Here is a 12,666-nt window from a genome sequence, read left to right on the forward strand (position 1 = left end):
ATGCAAAAGTGATGAACCTAAGCTTAACAACATCATCAGAAAGCTATTGGACTTTAATTAGAACACATACCTCTTTAAATTCCCTATGGAATAGGTATGCATCCTCAGAGGGCAGCCTATGAAAATGGGGCAACATAGTGATGAACTAAGATTTGAGCTCATAATTATTGCCCTGGGCTTGTGGTAGAACTGTGCAGGAAGGTTAAGCTATTCTAGCAGGATAGAACCTACATTTTAGAGATTTAGGTGGAGGGTTTTGCTACTGGTCTCCCATATTGAAAGGTACTAAAGAGAGTAAACGTATAGGGTCACTACTTGTTGGATCTCTTCTTTCTAACTTATTCGCACTATTACGTATCCACCCAGCACTCATGCAACAAAACACTATCCACAACTAGAATAAGACAAACCTCAAACACAAAGGAATGAAAATTTTTTTGAACACTTTTTTTAGTTTTTTTTTTCTTTGTGAGCTTACCGGCAGGGATCCGAGGTTGCTCAGATCAATTCCTGAGGTACTGCTATAGGGCCAAACCTGCTTTTATCATACTGTGAGGCTTGGCAACCTCCACCGATACAATTATTTTTGTAAATTTTTCTTTTCAGGAATTCAATAAAAGAAAAAGAAAAAAAAAAACAAAACAAAGCAAACAAAGCACTCTGATTTTCCAAAATAAAGCGAAAAATAACATGGAACTGTTTCCTAGGCAACGGGACCAAAAACTTGTTTGAGATTTAAAAAGTAACCGCAAGCTTACGGATCATTGTAGCTAATGTGTAGAACACAAGGAGAGCAGCCACTTTATTTTTGGCTTCTTAAAGTAATGTGAAAGTGAAATAATTAATTATAGTGATCTACTTCTAACTACCGCCCTAAACCTATGCATCTAAGAATTTAAATAATCTAACTATGCAGATAACAAGTAACTAAAATTAAAAACTAAAAATAAAGAGGATGATTCTTTAGCTAGGAGGGGCAGAGCCAATGTATACACTAACCATAAACCTTGGTGGAAAGGGAAAAAAATAAAGTAAAGATTGAAAGTAAAATCCTAAGTTAAGAAGGAAAGGGTAGTCAGAAGAGGGTATGAGAGGGGGTAGAGAAGACTTATGAAAAGCCTACCTACCTGAACCTCAATACTTGAACTTGAAAACTTGAAAAATTGGTTGAGATTTGAAATACTACCAATACTAAAGACCAAATCTGGAATAAACCAAATCTGAAATTGCTAGTACTAGAGAAGATAAATCTGAACTTGAAAGAGATGCTCCATAGCTTATTCTTGTCACTTAGAACTAAACCTAGAACTAGAAAGTAAACTTACAACTGAAAAAAATAAAACCATGAAAATAAAAGAAACTTGCATTCATTAAGTAGAACTCCATTACATAAGTGCATAAGCCAAAAGCAAAAGCAAAGAACTAGAGAAAAACAAAACCTAGAGGACAGGAGAGATTAAAGAATATCTTAAGAGAGAGTGGTGCGCTCCTTGCTTGAATGTGTTCCTTATATAGGGGATGGGGGTAGGGTTATGACAATAAGTTGGTTTCCTAGTTGGAATCTAAAATACTGAGGTGGCAGCAATAGAGAGTGAAGAGATAAAGGAGAGAAAAGAGAAAAAAAATCGTATGGAGAGGGAGAGGTATCCAACAATTTGGGTGTGACTGGGGGGGATCCACAATAGCATATTCCATATGTTAGTGATGAGGTGGAGAAGAGAGAAGAGAGAGATTGTGTGGGAGAAGAGGAGATCCAATGATTTTGGGTTGCTTTTTCCCTATTTTTTCTTCTTTTATTTATTTTCTCTTTCCTTTTCCAACTTGTGCACAAACTCCCTTTTTTTCTTCTTTTATTTATTTTCTCTCTCCTTTTCCAACTTGTGCAGATACTCCCTTGGTCGACCTCCTTTTCCTTGCTTGAATTGATTAGAACATCTTCTAATTGAGTAGGAAGTTCCATCCATGCCCCTTGCTTTAAGTGATGAGTAGGAGAGAGAAAATCTTCTAAAAAAATCTCCAAAAAAATAGCAGCCAAGAGGTTCGATCTTAAGACCTCCTGATGAGCAAGGGATATTCACACACCACAACTCACTAACTACGCTAGGTAGTTGTTACCAAAAAGGAATCTTCAATAACTCAAGGGGGGTCCATCAATCCTTGTTGGCATTTGGAATGTTCCTTGTACACCAGGGACAACTGCAAATGAGCTGGTTCTGCATCTCGGTTCAATTCTAATCCATTATTCTTTTTCTTGCCTGAAAAGAATAATCACTTGTATGAGTAACCAAATAGATTTGTACTTTTTAATGTTGCTTATAATTTTGTCCTCTTCGCAACCATGAAAAGAAACAGGACCTCTTTACGTGTAAAATTAGAGATATGACACCTGATAGTCCTTAAGTCCTTTAAAATACAAAACCTGCAAAAAGAGAGTAAAACCCAAGGTAGCTCCATTCTAAATATGTAAAAATGCATACTTTACTACTTAATATTTCACACATAAATGTGCTCATCACCTACCCACCAAAAACAACCCACTGGATTCAGGCCCAGGTGTTTCTGGGGGGACACACAGAAGTGTGTCTGCAGATTTGGGGCTTTTTAGCTTAGACCTGATCGTCGGGATTTGTTCCATAGAGTTTATAGAGGGTGTTCCTACCTTCATTTTAAGTTAAAGAAATCCCAATTCCATTGGGCCATTTGGGAGATACCATGATCGAAAGATCGAAACCCTAGATGGTCATTTGGTCACAAGTGTTGCTGGAGCTCACCGGACTTGGTTTGAGCTCGGCAATCACACCGGAGAAGTGAAATGATCATTCCCCGTGCTCCAGGAAGTGCTGGGTTCATAGTTCACCTATTGCCCAACATAGTTAGGTCAAAATGAAGAGAGAGAGAGAGAGTGGTGGGAGATGTAGGACCTACCTCCGGCAAGATTCCGGCAAGGGTGCGTGTAGCCAGGAGCAAAGGTGAATCTCCCTCCTCTTCTTCTTCTTTTTTTCTCCTCCCTTTCCTTCCTTTCTTTCCTCTCTTTTCCCTTTCCCATGATTTGGACAATGAGAAGTGAGAAATGAAACTCACTTCTCACTTATTTAGTCACTCACTAAGGTCTATTTGGTTGGTCCCTATTCGGTCAAAGTGAGTTAAACCGGTATTCAAGATGCATGGGCCCACCTCTTTCAACTTATATGGAGTACAAGTCACGAGGAAGGTGTAGGAGAGTACATGGGTCTTCCAAGGTTGTTCCTGATGGAGGTGGTGGGGTCCACGGGCATCGAAACTAGTTTGGCATCCTGTTAGCTATAGGCCACTGGATTCACCCCATCGGATCCAAGCCCAGGCTATTTCCGGTGGTCAAGGTACTGTTGTGCCTTGACTGCCTGCTGTCCTCAAGTGGTTATTACATTGGTGGTTGCCCAAGGCTGTGTGCATGGCTCTTTGGCAATTTTGGTATGTTCCAGGATTTGGGTGCAGGGTGTTGGGCTGCTTACTATCTGGGGTGAATCCCGTCCAGTTGGATTGGCAAGCAATACACGAGTAAGTGGGGTCATCTCTCCCCCTTTTACAATGAGCTTCTATGAGCCAAACCCCGGTGGTACTTACCACATCCGATCTGAGACCTATCATAATAGTTCAAATTAGACCGGATTAGAGCACGAGTGTAACATCCCCCCACTTTACAAGAATTTTGTCCTTGAAATTGAACGTACCTGGTTAGTCGAACAATCCGGGGTACTGCTTCTTCATTTCATCTTCCCTCTCCTAGGATGCTTCCTATTCTGGGTGATTCATCCATTTCACCCTGACGAAGGAAATGCTATGGTTGCAGAGGATCATTTCGGTCAACAATCTTCTCCGAAAATCCTGTATAGGCAAAATCCTCATCCAACTCACAGGGTATGTATGTGAGTACATGAGTTGGGTCAGGTATATACTTCCTCAACATGGACACATGGAAGACATTATGGGTACCTTCCAATTTTGGTGGCAAGGCTATCCTATACACCACCCTCTCTAGTATATCAAAAGGTCCCATATATCTAGGACTCGCCTTCTCTTTCTTACCGAACCGCATTACCCCTTTGACCGGGGAGATCCGCAAGAATACCTTGTCTCCCACACCAAACTCCAAATGCTTTCTCCTGACATCTGCATAACTCTTCTGTCTGGATTGGGCTGCCTTGATTCTTTCCCTGATCACTGCCTCCTTCTCACTAGTGGCCTGTATCAAGTCTGGACCTAGAATGTGTCATTCACCAACTTCGTCCCAATATAGACGAGTCTGACATTTCCTACCATACTATGCTTCGAATGGAGACATACCAATGGTGGCCTGGTAACTGTTGTTGTAGGAGAACTCAATAAGTGATATTTTCTCATCCCAACTGTAACTCATATCTAAGGCACATTCTCGAAGTAAGTCCTCCAAGCTCTGTATAGTCCTTTTCGACTGTCCATCGGTCTGTGGGTGGAATGCCATACTGAAATTTAGTTATGTGCCCATAGCCTTCTGCACACATGTCCAGAACTTGGAAGTGAATCTCATATCTCAATCAAAGATGATGCTAACAGGTGCACCATGCAACCTGATGATGTTGTCAATATACAGCTTGGCCAACTTGTCCATGGAGAACGTGACCTTAATTGGGATGAAGTGAGCTACCTTAGTCAAGCGGTCCACAATTACCCAACTGGCATCCATACCCTTTCTAGTGCGGGATAAGCCTGTGATGAAGTCCACGGTAATATTCTCCCATTTTCACTCCAGAATAGGCAATGATTGTAGTAAACCATGAGGCCTTTGTCTTTCAGCCTCAACCTGCTGGCATGTGTAGACACCCAATTTTGTTATCCTCCCTCGGCAATGACGATACAAGGACGGTGGACGCAAACTCACACTTCCAATCAACGGAGATGCTTGACAGTGGTAATCTACTCTTAACCATCTCCAAACCTACCCAAACCCTGATTTACCCAAAAACCCTAAAACCCGATGCGGGAGGAAAGAGGGACCAATTTTGACTTTTCATATGCCAAAGAATCTGGTCGAAAGTGATATACAAATGGATAGTACTTGAAAATATGATTCCAACGATATATGGTGTGTCAAAATTGGACTTACAGGTTTTCTGTCAAAATCCTAGTTTTCAAAAATAATCTTTTCCAACATCCTCGGAAGCCATTTTCAACACTTTCGGAGATTTTCCCAAAATTCTCTCGAGAGTAGGGTTTTCTGCTAAAAATTCCCTAGACAGTTGGATCTTTTGTTTAAAATCTCACTTTTTGAGAAAATATTCCATTTGTTAGAAAATATCTTCTCCACTTTCAAAAGCAAGAAAATATGTTGTCCACTTTCACAAGCAAGAGAAAATCTTCACCATGTTTAAAAATGTCACATCGCACTTTATGTCATGTCATTGGTCTTTACCCACTGGGTAAAAATTAGGTGTCATCACCTCATTGATTAAAATTCTCCTGATAGTCAGATTTTCTACTAAAACTCCCACTTTTTGAGAAAACATTTCATTTTCCAAAAAATATCTTCTCCACTTTCAAAAGTAAGAAAATATCTTATCCACTTTCACAAGCCAGAGAAAATCTTCACCATTTTCCAAAATGTCACATCACACTTTATGTCATGTCACATCATACTTTATGGCATGTCACTGGTCTTTACCAAGTGGGTAAAAGTTAGGTGTCATCACCTCATTGATTTTAAAAAACTATAAATACCCCCTTCACTTGTAAAAGGACACAAAAGACTCTCTTAAGAGAAACCCCTTTCTTATAGGAGCTCTGCCCTCTCTCCTCCTCCTTCCCTTCCCCTTTTAGCTTTTTCGAGCCTTCAAAGCGATCTTTGCAAAGATCCAAAGTTCTGCTTGGAGATTTAAGTGTTCTTCGGGGTTTTGAAGAACTTCAATCCAAGTTTTAGTTCGATCCATTTTTTTCCAAAAATAGAAAGTTTTAGCTTCCCCCTTTGAGTGCTTTTGTTTTTTTTTTTGCCAAAAAAGCAAAGTTTTAAGCCGAAGCACTGTCCGAGTGCCACCTTAGCCTAGCCTTCCATAATCCATCCCAGTAGAAGCTCTGCCCGAGTGCCCCTAGAATCTTTTTCAAAAGTAGTCGTCCCAGTGGAAGCTCTGCCCGAATGGCCCTACAATCTTTTCTAAAAATAGCCAGCCCCAGTGAAAGCCCTATTCGAGTGCCCCTGGAATCTCTCCAAAAGTAGCTCATCCCTAGCGGAAGCTCTGCTGGAATCAACAATCAACAAACAAGCCAATCCTAAGTTGAACCTCTGTCCATAGATAACCATAGTCAACATCTCTTGAAATCAAAAGTTGGAGTTCAAGGCCATCTTCCCCTGAGCTAGGAGAATCTACGAGAAAAGTCAGCATCAACCAAGGGCCCACCCCTCTTTAACCCAAAGCAGGGGTCAAATTCAGGTATAATCTCTCTCCTCATTTAAGCCTAATGTAGATATCTAATTAACCTTGCTTTAGTGTATATAAATAGTTGTTTTTATTTAATGTACATGTGTTTGATAATATATCCATACATGCGGAATAGGAATAAATTGTCGAAAATGTTCATTCTTAAGCATCTAGTAGGAAGACCGGTTGAACCTGATAGAGTGGGTGCTTAACACCTTCCCAACTCTATAACCAGACTCTTACCCTAAATCTCAGGAATCGGGCTCACCCCCTGGGTCCCAGGCCCATAACCCTAGTTGACGACTCCACACCCTTTTTATATGATCCCAATCCCTTGTATTGGACGATCATCAAACCTCGTCTTTATGACGAACATGGTAAACCAACGAAATAGGCCTCCACGTATTTTTGAGCTGTGATATGATGGTGTGGGGCCCTCAGAATCGCACACAAAAGTACTCCCCACCTTATCCACCAAAGGATATCAAGAGAAAGAGAAGGCCTAAATCCCAGAGACCTCCACCTGACAGGGATATCTCTAATCCGAGGCCCGCTACCCTCACAGTGGTGACTCCATTGGGGAATTTTCAAGCTTCCAATACTAGATGCTACCTTTAAATGCAAGAACATCTTCCACCACATCTGTTTGAAAACATCCATGTTTGTAAATTGAATTTATTAACTACATCATACATCATGCTCCAAGTGAAATCATTTGGTGAGGGTACTCCCTGTCATGCTCATACCCTCGAGGAGGTCAGTGCATGACATACTAAGTACTCTGAGAGAGAATGATAGCCACTTCCAATACAAGAGTAGAAGGTATCATCACGGCGAGGATGTTGTAATTGTGCCAGCACCCTCGGGGAGGTCCGCGCACTTTATGACATTCTGAGATTGAATGCGTCATCAAAAGGCGAGGATGTCTGTAATTGTGCCAGCACCCTCGGGGAGGTCCGTGCACTTTATGGCATTTTGAGATCCAATGATGGTTCCCTACACTACACTTCACATATGTTCACTCATGCTTCCACCAACCCCGTAGTGGTCCTTACCATCCCCTCGTGTGAAGTCACGTAGAACGGGATAGGAAGCTACACCCTTGGCCAAGTACCCTTGAGGTACGTTAAAGGATCAGTACCTAGCATATATCGATCTTGTCAAGGTAGCCTTGTCAGTCCTATTACATCCACTGCATACTCAACATCATATAGAAAATAGATGGAGAAGCTAGGAGCGCCACAAGCTAACTGTAGAACTTGTTTGCGGTCTTGGAAAGGAATTTTCCAAGAGAGTCAGATGGTAGATTCTGATGATATTAGCTTCTTCTCTGGAGCAAGAATCCCTAAAAAGTTCAAGTGGAAAATTGATATGTTTGATGGATCAGGGGATCCTAAAGCACAGTTGAAAGTCTTCCTCAGCATTGCCAAGTCATGGCAACTAGCAGACAATCAGATGGGTCAAGCATTTATGTTGATATTGTCAGGAACAACTTTGAGATGGATCACATAGTTGGAGCCAGCGCAGACATAGAATTGGGCAATGTTGGTAAAAGCATTAACCAAACAGTATTCGTATAACACTGAGGTAGATGTGAAGCATCAAAAGCTAGAAACCTTGAGGCAACAACCTAGGAAAGGGTTCACCGCCTTCTTGATGAGGTTTAGGGACAAGACCACTAAGATGGCAGAGCGGTCTTCTGAAGTAGAACAAGTAGAAATGCTAATCGAGAGTATATCTAAGCCCTATTATGATGTCCTCTACTACCAACACGTGCAAACATTTGAAGCGTTGATAGCTATAGGGACCCGCATTGAGAATTAGATTCTGAGGGAAGCACAGTACCTAAGAACGTCTCAAGATGCCATGAAGAGCTTCAATGTTGGATGGGGAAAGGGTCCTGAAACCAATGCTATCAGTTCAACCCAACATTCAGTGGCAGCCATATCTCCATCACAATCCTTTGTGATACAAGTGGATGCTCCAGCTCAGAGGCCCCCTCATCAAAGAAGGCAATTTTTAGACTTGGGGATGCCATTCACAGTAGTATATGAGAAACTGAAAAAGTAAGGGTTATTGGGAATAGTGGCTCCAAGAGTGATGTCCAATCCTCTCCCAAACTGATATCGGGACCATGAGTATTGTGCTTATCATACCCGGAAGGGGCGCTCCACTAAAAAATGTCTAGGGTTACAGCATGTAGTTCAAGATCTTGTGGATAACAGGTCAATTGAAGTCAAAGTTAAGAAATCTCCTAATGTTACTACCAACCCACTTCCAGATCATGGTACAGTTGGTAATCTGGATGATGATGAGTTGGAAGAAAGTGACCCCACTCAGATCATTCAGCCTAAGAAGCATAAGGGTCGTTTGACTGCCAGTGACTATCTAAAGATCTTGGCACAAAGAACAAAGGCCATGAAACTTCCCTGTGTAGAAGAATCATCAGAGTCATCAGAAGAAATAGAAGGGCAGATGTTCACCTTCCCTCCTTCATCCAACCAACCATTTCCTCCCTATTGTCTGGGATCAAACCTTCCATCATCATCCAATCAACCTTTACCTCCATCCAACTACCCCCAATATCTACTATACAATCCTCTACCTCTACAATATTATCACCCTCTATATTACCAACAACCTTTACCTTATCCTCAAAGAGAGGAAACCCCATCTCCCTCTCATCATAAACCCAGTCCATCTTACCATTCACCATCTCCATCAGGATACCCTACCTCTAACGTTACATCCCCATCATACCACCCTACTTTATATGCCTCATCAACTTCATAATAATCCCATTCCCAAGGTTCAGTTCATAACCCAATGGAAGGATGTTTGGTGGGTATGACTGGAGGAACATGCAAGAATTGCCCAATTCTCCAAAAATGAATTCATCATCAGGATCGGTGAATGCTCTTAAGGAAGACCAAGTGGTAGATCCCACACCTCTGATTCAGCCAATGGCCTCACTAGAGCATAAGTTAGAAATAGTTGAGGAAGTTCTAGATGATCTCCTAAGGATAGTTAATGCATTATCAGTTGGGGAGCAGATTAAAAAAGATGCCTCCCTAAACCATATAGGGAGTGACATAGAAGAAGATGAATCAGATGAAGAACCCAGTGAGGAGGAAGTCACTGAGGAAGAAGACACTGACATTGATGACAATGATAATGACAGTGATAGTGCTCATTCGGACTGGGATGACTACCTTGGGCCATGGGAGCAGGATGTAGATGAAGAATCTGTGTACTATTGCCCCAGGGATCCAGGAAGTTACTCGGTGTTTACCATCGGTAGTGATGACCTAGTACCAAATGCAATAGGTGGTATTCAGCCTTCTCTCTACATAAGAGAAGGTGATTCCACGTCAAATTCAGATGATGATGGGCCTGAAGACGAAGGAAGGGCAACAGAGGTTTACATGGAAGAGTAGATCTCTCTATTTGAGATGGAAGAAAAGATGTGTGAGATTTATTCAAACACACTAGAAATGCAAAGAAGGGTGGATGAAATCAGCTATATACTAGGTGAAGTGACTGTCAGCAAACAGTACTACAAGGAGTAGCTAAATGACCTGGAAGAAATTGGGCCACATGATACATTTGTAGAGGCGGTGGACACTACATTCCAAATGCTGTCCAATGCGGTTAAGAAGATGAGAGCTAGGGCTCTTGATATCTGTGGAGGACCCTGACTCCCTACCCCAAGCCGAGAAGGGGAGTCCGATGAAGATGATTCGATGGTAGGGATAATTACCATTACAGATAGTGATGTTGAAGATCAGTATCCCACTGAGATTATTATAAAGAAGTCCATCACAGTGATGGACACTACGAGCAGTAAAGACAATAAAGACAAGGCTCTAGCAGTAGAGCAGCCCAACAATTATGAGGCAGGTTCTAGTAGCTTGAAAAAGGAACCAGAAAATCCAGTGTTAGCTCAATTGAAGAAGGCTTAAGCCAACATTTCCATCTGGGGATTGTTGATGGCTTCTCCCTCTTATCGTGAGGTAGTATTGAAATCCCTCACTCATGTACAAGTATCGATCGAGATTGACCCAGTACAGATTTCCCATATATTAGGGGCAACATGCACAGTACAATCTCTGGCATCAGACGTTGACATTCCCAAAGAGGGGGCTTACAACAAGGCATTGTATATCACGGTGGATTGCCTCGACAAAACTATTCCTCAAGTCCTCATCGACAATGGGTCGGCCTTGAACATCTTACCTTTAAGATCATCCAGGAGCATTGGCTTCAACATGAGTGAAATGAAAGCAACAGTTCAAACCATAAGGGCCTATGATAACACCAAGAGGGAAATTCTAGGAATACTCACCTTGGCTGTGATGACCGGCCCAGTGAAATTTAGCATCAACTTCGAAGTCATTGATACACTGGCTTCCTTCAACATGCTATTGGGGAGGCCATGGTTACATCATGCTAAGGCTATGTCATCTAGCCTCCACCAGAAAGTCAAGTTCATACATGAAGGAAAAGTGATTGTCGTCTCAGGGACACGGAAGTAGTTAATACTGTGGCCAGTATAGGGAAAGGGGAAGAGAAGACAAAAGAGGTCCACCTCGACGGATTTTAGATAGAAGGCACTTGTGCCGTGATTGCAAAAGGGTGGTCAAAGAAAACACCTCGGTTGACTATAAGGCAACAATGACCCCTCCTATGGGCCAAATGATAAAGAACATGAAGTACTTCCCAGGTATGGGATTGGGAAAGTACGCACAAGGTGTATTGATGAGCACATTTATGTGTGAAATCTAGGGTAGTAAAAGATGCATTTTACATATTTAGAATGGAGCTACCTTGGGTTTTACTCTCTTTTTGCAGGTTTTATATTTTCAAGGCCTTAAGGACTATCGGGTGTTATATCTCAAATTTTACACGTAAAGAGGTTCTATTTCTTTTCATGGTTGTGAAGAGGATGAAATTCTGAGCAAGATGGAAGTGTTCAATTGCAAGTACACATTCGTTTGGTCAACCGCACAAGTGATTATTATTTTCGAGTCAGAAAAGGAATAATGGATCAGAACTGAACCGAGATGCAGAACCAGCCCATCTGCAGTTGTCCTAAGCGTATAAGGAATATTTCAAATGCCAACAAGGATCGATGGACCACATCCTTAAGTGATTGAAGATTCGTTTTTAGTAACAACAACTACCTAGCATAGTTGGTGAGTTGTGGTGTGCAAAATCCCTTGCTTATTAGGAGGTCTCAAGTATGAACCTCTTAGCTGCCATTTTGTTGAGGTTTTTTTAGAAGATTTTATCTCCTACTCATCACTTAAAGGAGGTCAGCCAAGATATTTGTACGCAAGTTTGAAGAAGAGAGAGAAAGAAAATAAAAAAGAAAAAATAGGAAAGAAGAAAAAAAGAAAAGAAAAGGCAAGGGCATGGATGGAATTTTCTATTAAAATAGAATATTATCCAAATTCGAGCAAGAAAAATCAGCCAAAGGGGGTTTCTTGTGCAAGAAGAGAGAGAAAAATAGAAAAAGGGAGAAAAAATAGGAAGAAAAAGGCAAAAAAATTTGTGAGAGATCTCTCTCCACACGTTTTCTCTCTTCTCTCTCCTCCACTTCATCAAAAAGACAAAAAAAATATTTTTTTTTTAGAAGATAAAATCATTAACTTCTCTCCCCCATTCTCTATATAATAGAATTAACACAAGGGGAGGAGGCACTTCATTCTTCTTCTAGGGTTTTTTCTTAGTTACTATATCTCTTTCTCTAGCCCTAGTTCTAGGTTTATGCTTTAAACACTTTTGTAAGTTATTTTATTCAATTAATGCAATCACTTTTGTTTTTGATTCAGTTTTTTATTTTTATTGTTTGAACAATTGAAGTTGTAATTTTCAAGTTTTAGTTCTAGGCTTAGTTCTAGGTGACAAGAACAAGCTATGAAGCATGTCTTTTAAGTTCAATTTTTTTCTTTAGATTTGTTTTCTCTAGTACTAGAAATTTCAGATTTGGTTTATTCCAAATCTGATTTTTAGTACTGGTAGTATCTCAAATCGATCAAGTTTTCAGTTCAAGAGTTGAAGTTCAAGTAAGTAGGCTCCTTCAGTAGTCTTCTCTCCCCCCTCTCATTCCCTCTTCTGACTACCCTTCCTTTCTTAATTTAGGATTTTAATTTCAGTCGTTACATTATTGCTATCCCTTTCCCCCAAGGTTCATGGCTAGTGTATGTGTTGGCTTTGCCCCTCCTAGCCGTAGAAC

General features: G+C 41.0%; 1 pseudogene; it reads right to left on the reverse strand.

Moving 5' to 3' along the window:
- Positions 1-4,480, reverse strand: part of LOC122066270 — a 29,743-nt pseudogene extending 25,263 nt beyond the window's left edge.
- Positions 4,481-12,666: the final 8,186 nt, after the last annotated feature.

The sequence above is a fragment of the Macadamia integrifolia genome, unplaced genomic scaffold (assembly GCF_013358625.1).
Source record: "Macadamia integrifolia cultivar HAES 741 unplaced genomic scaffold, SCU_Mint_v3 scaffold2310, whole genome shotgun sequence".
Classification (NCBI taxonomy): Eukaryota; Viridiplantae; Streptophyta; class Magnoliopsida; order Proteales; family Proteaceae; genus Macadamia; species Macadamia integrifolia.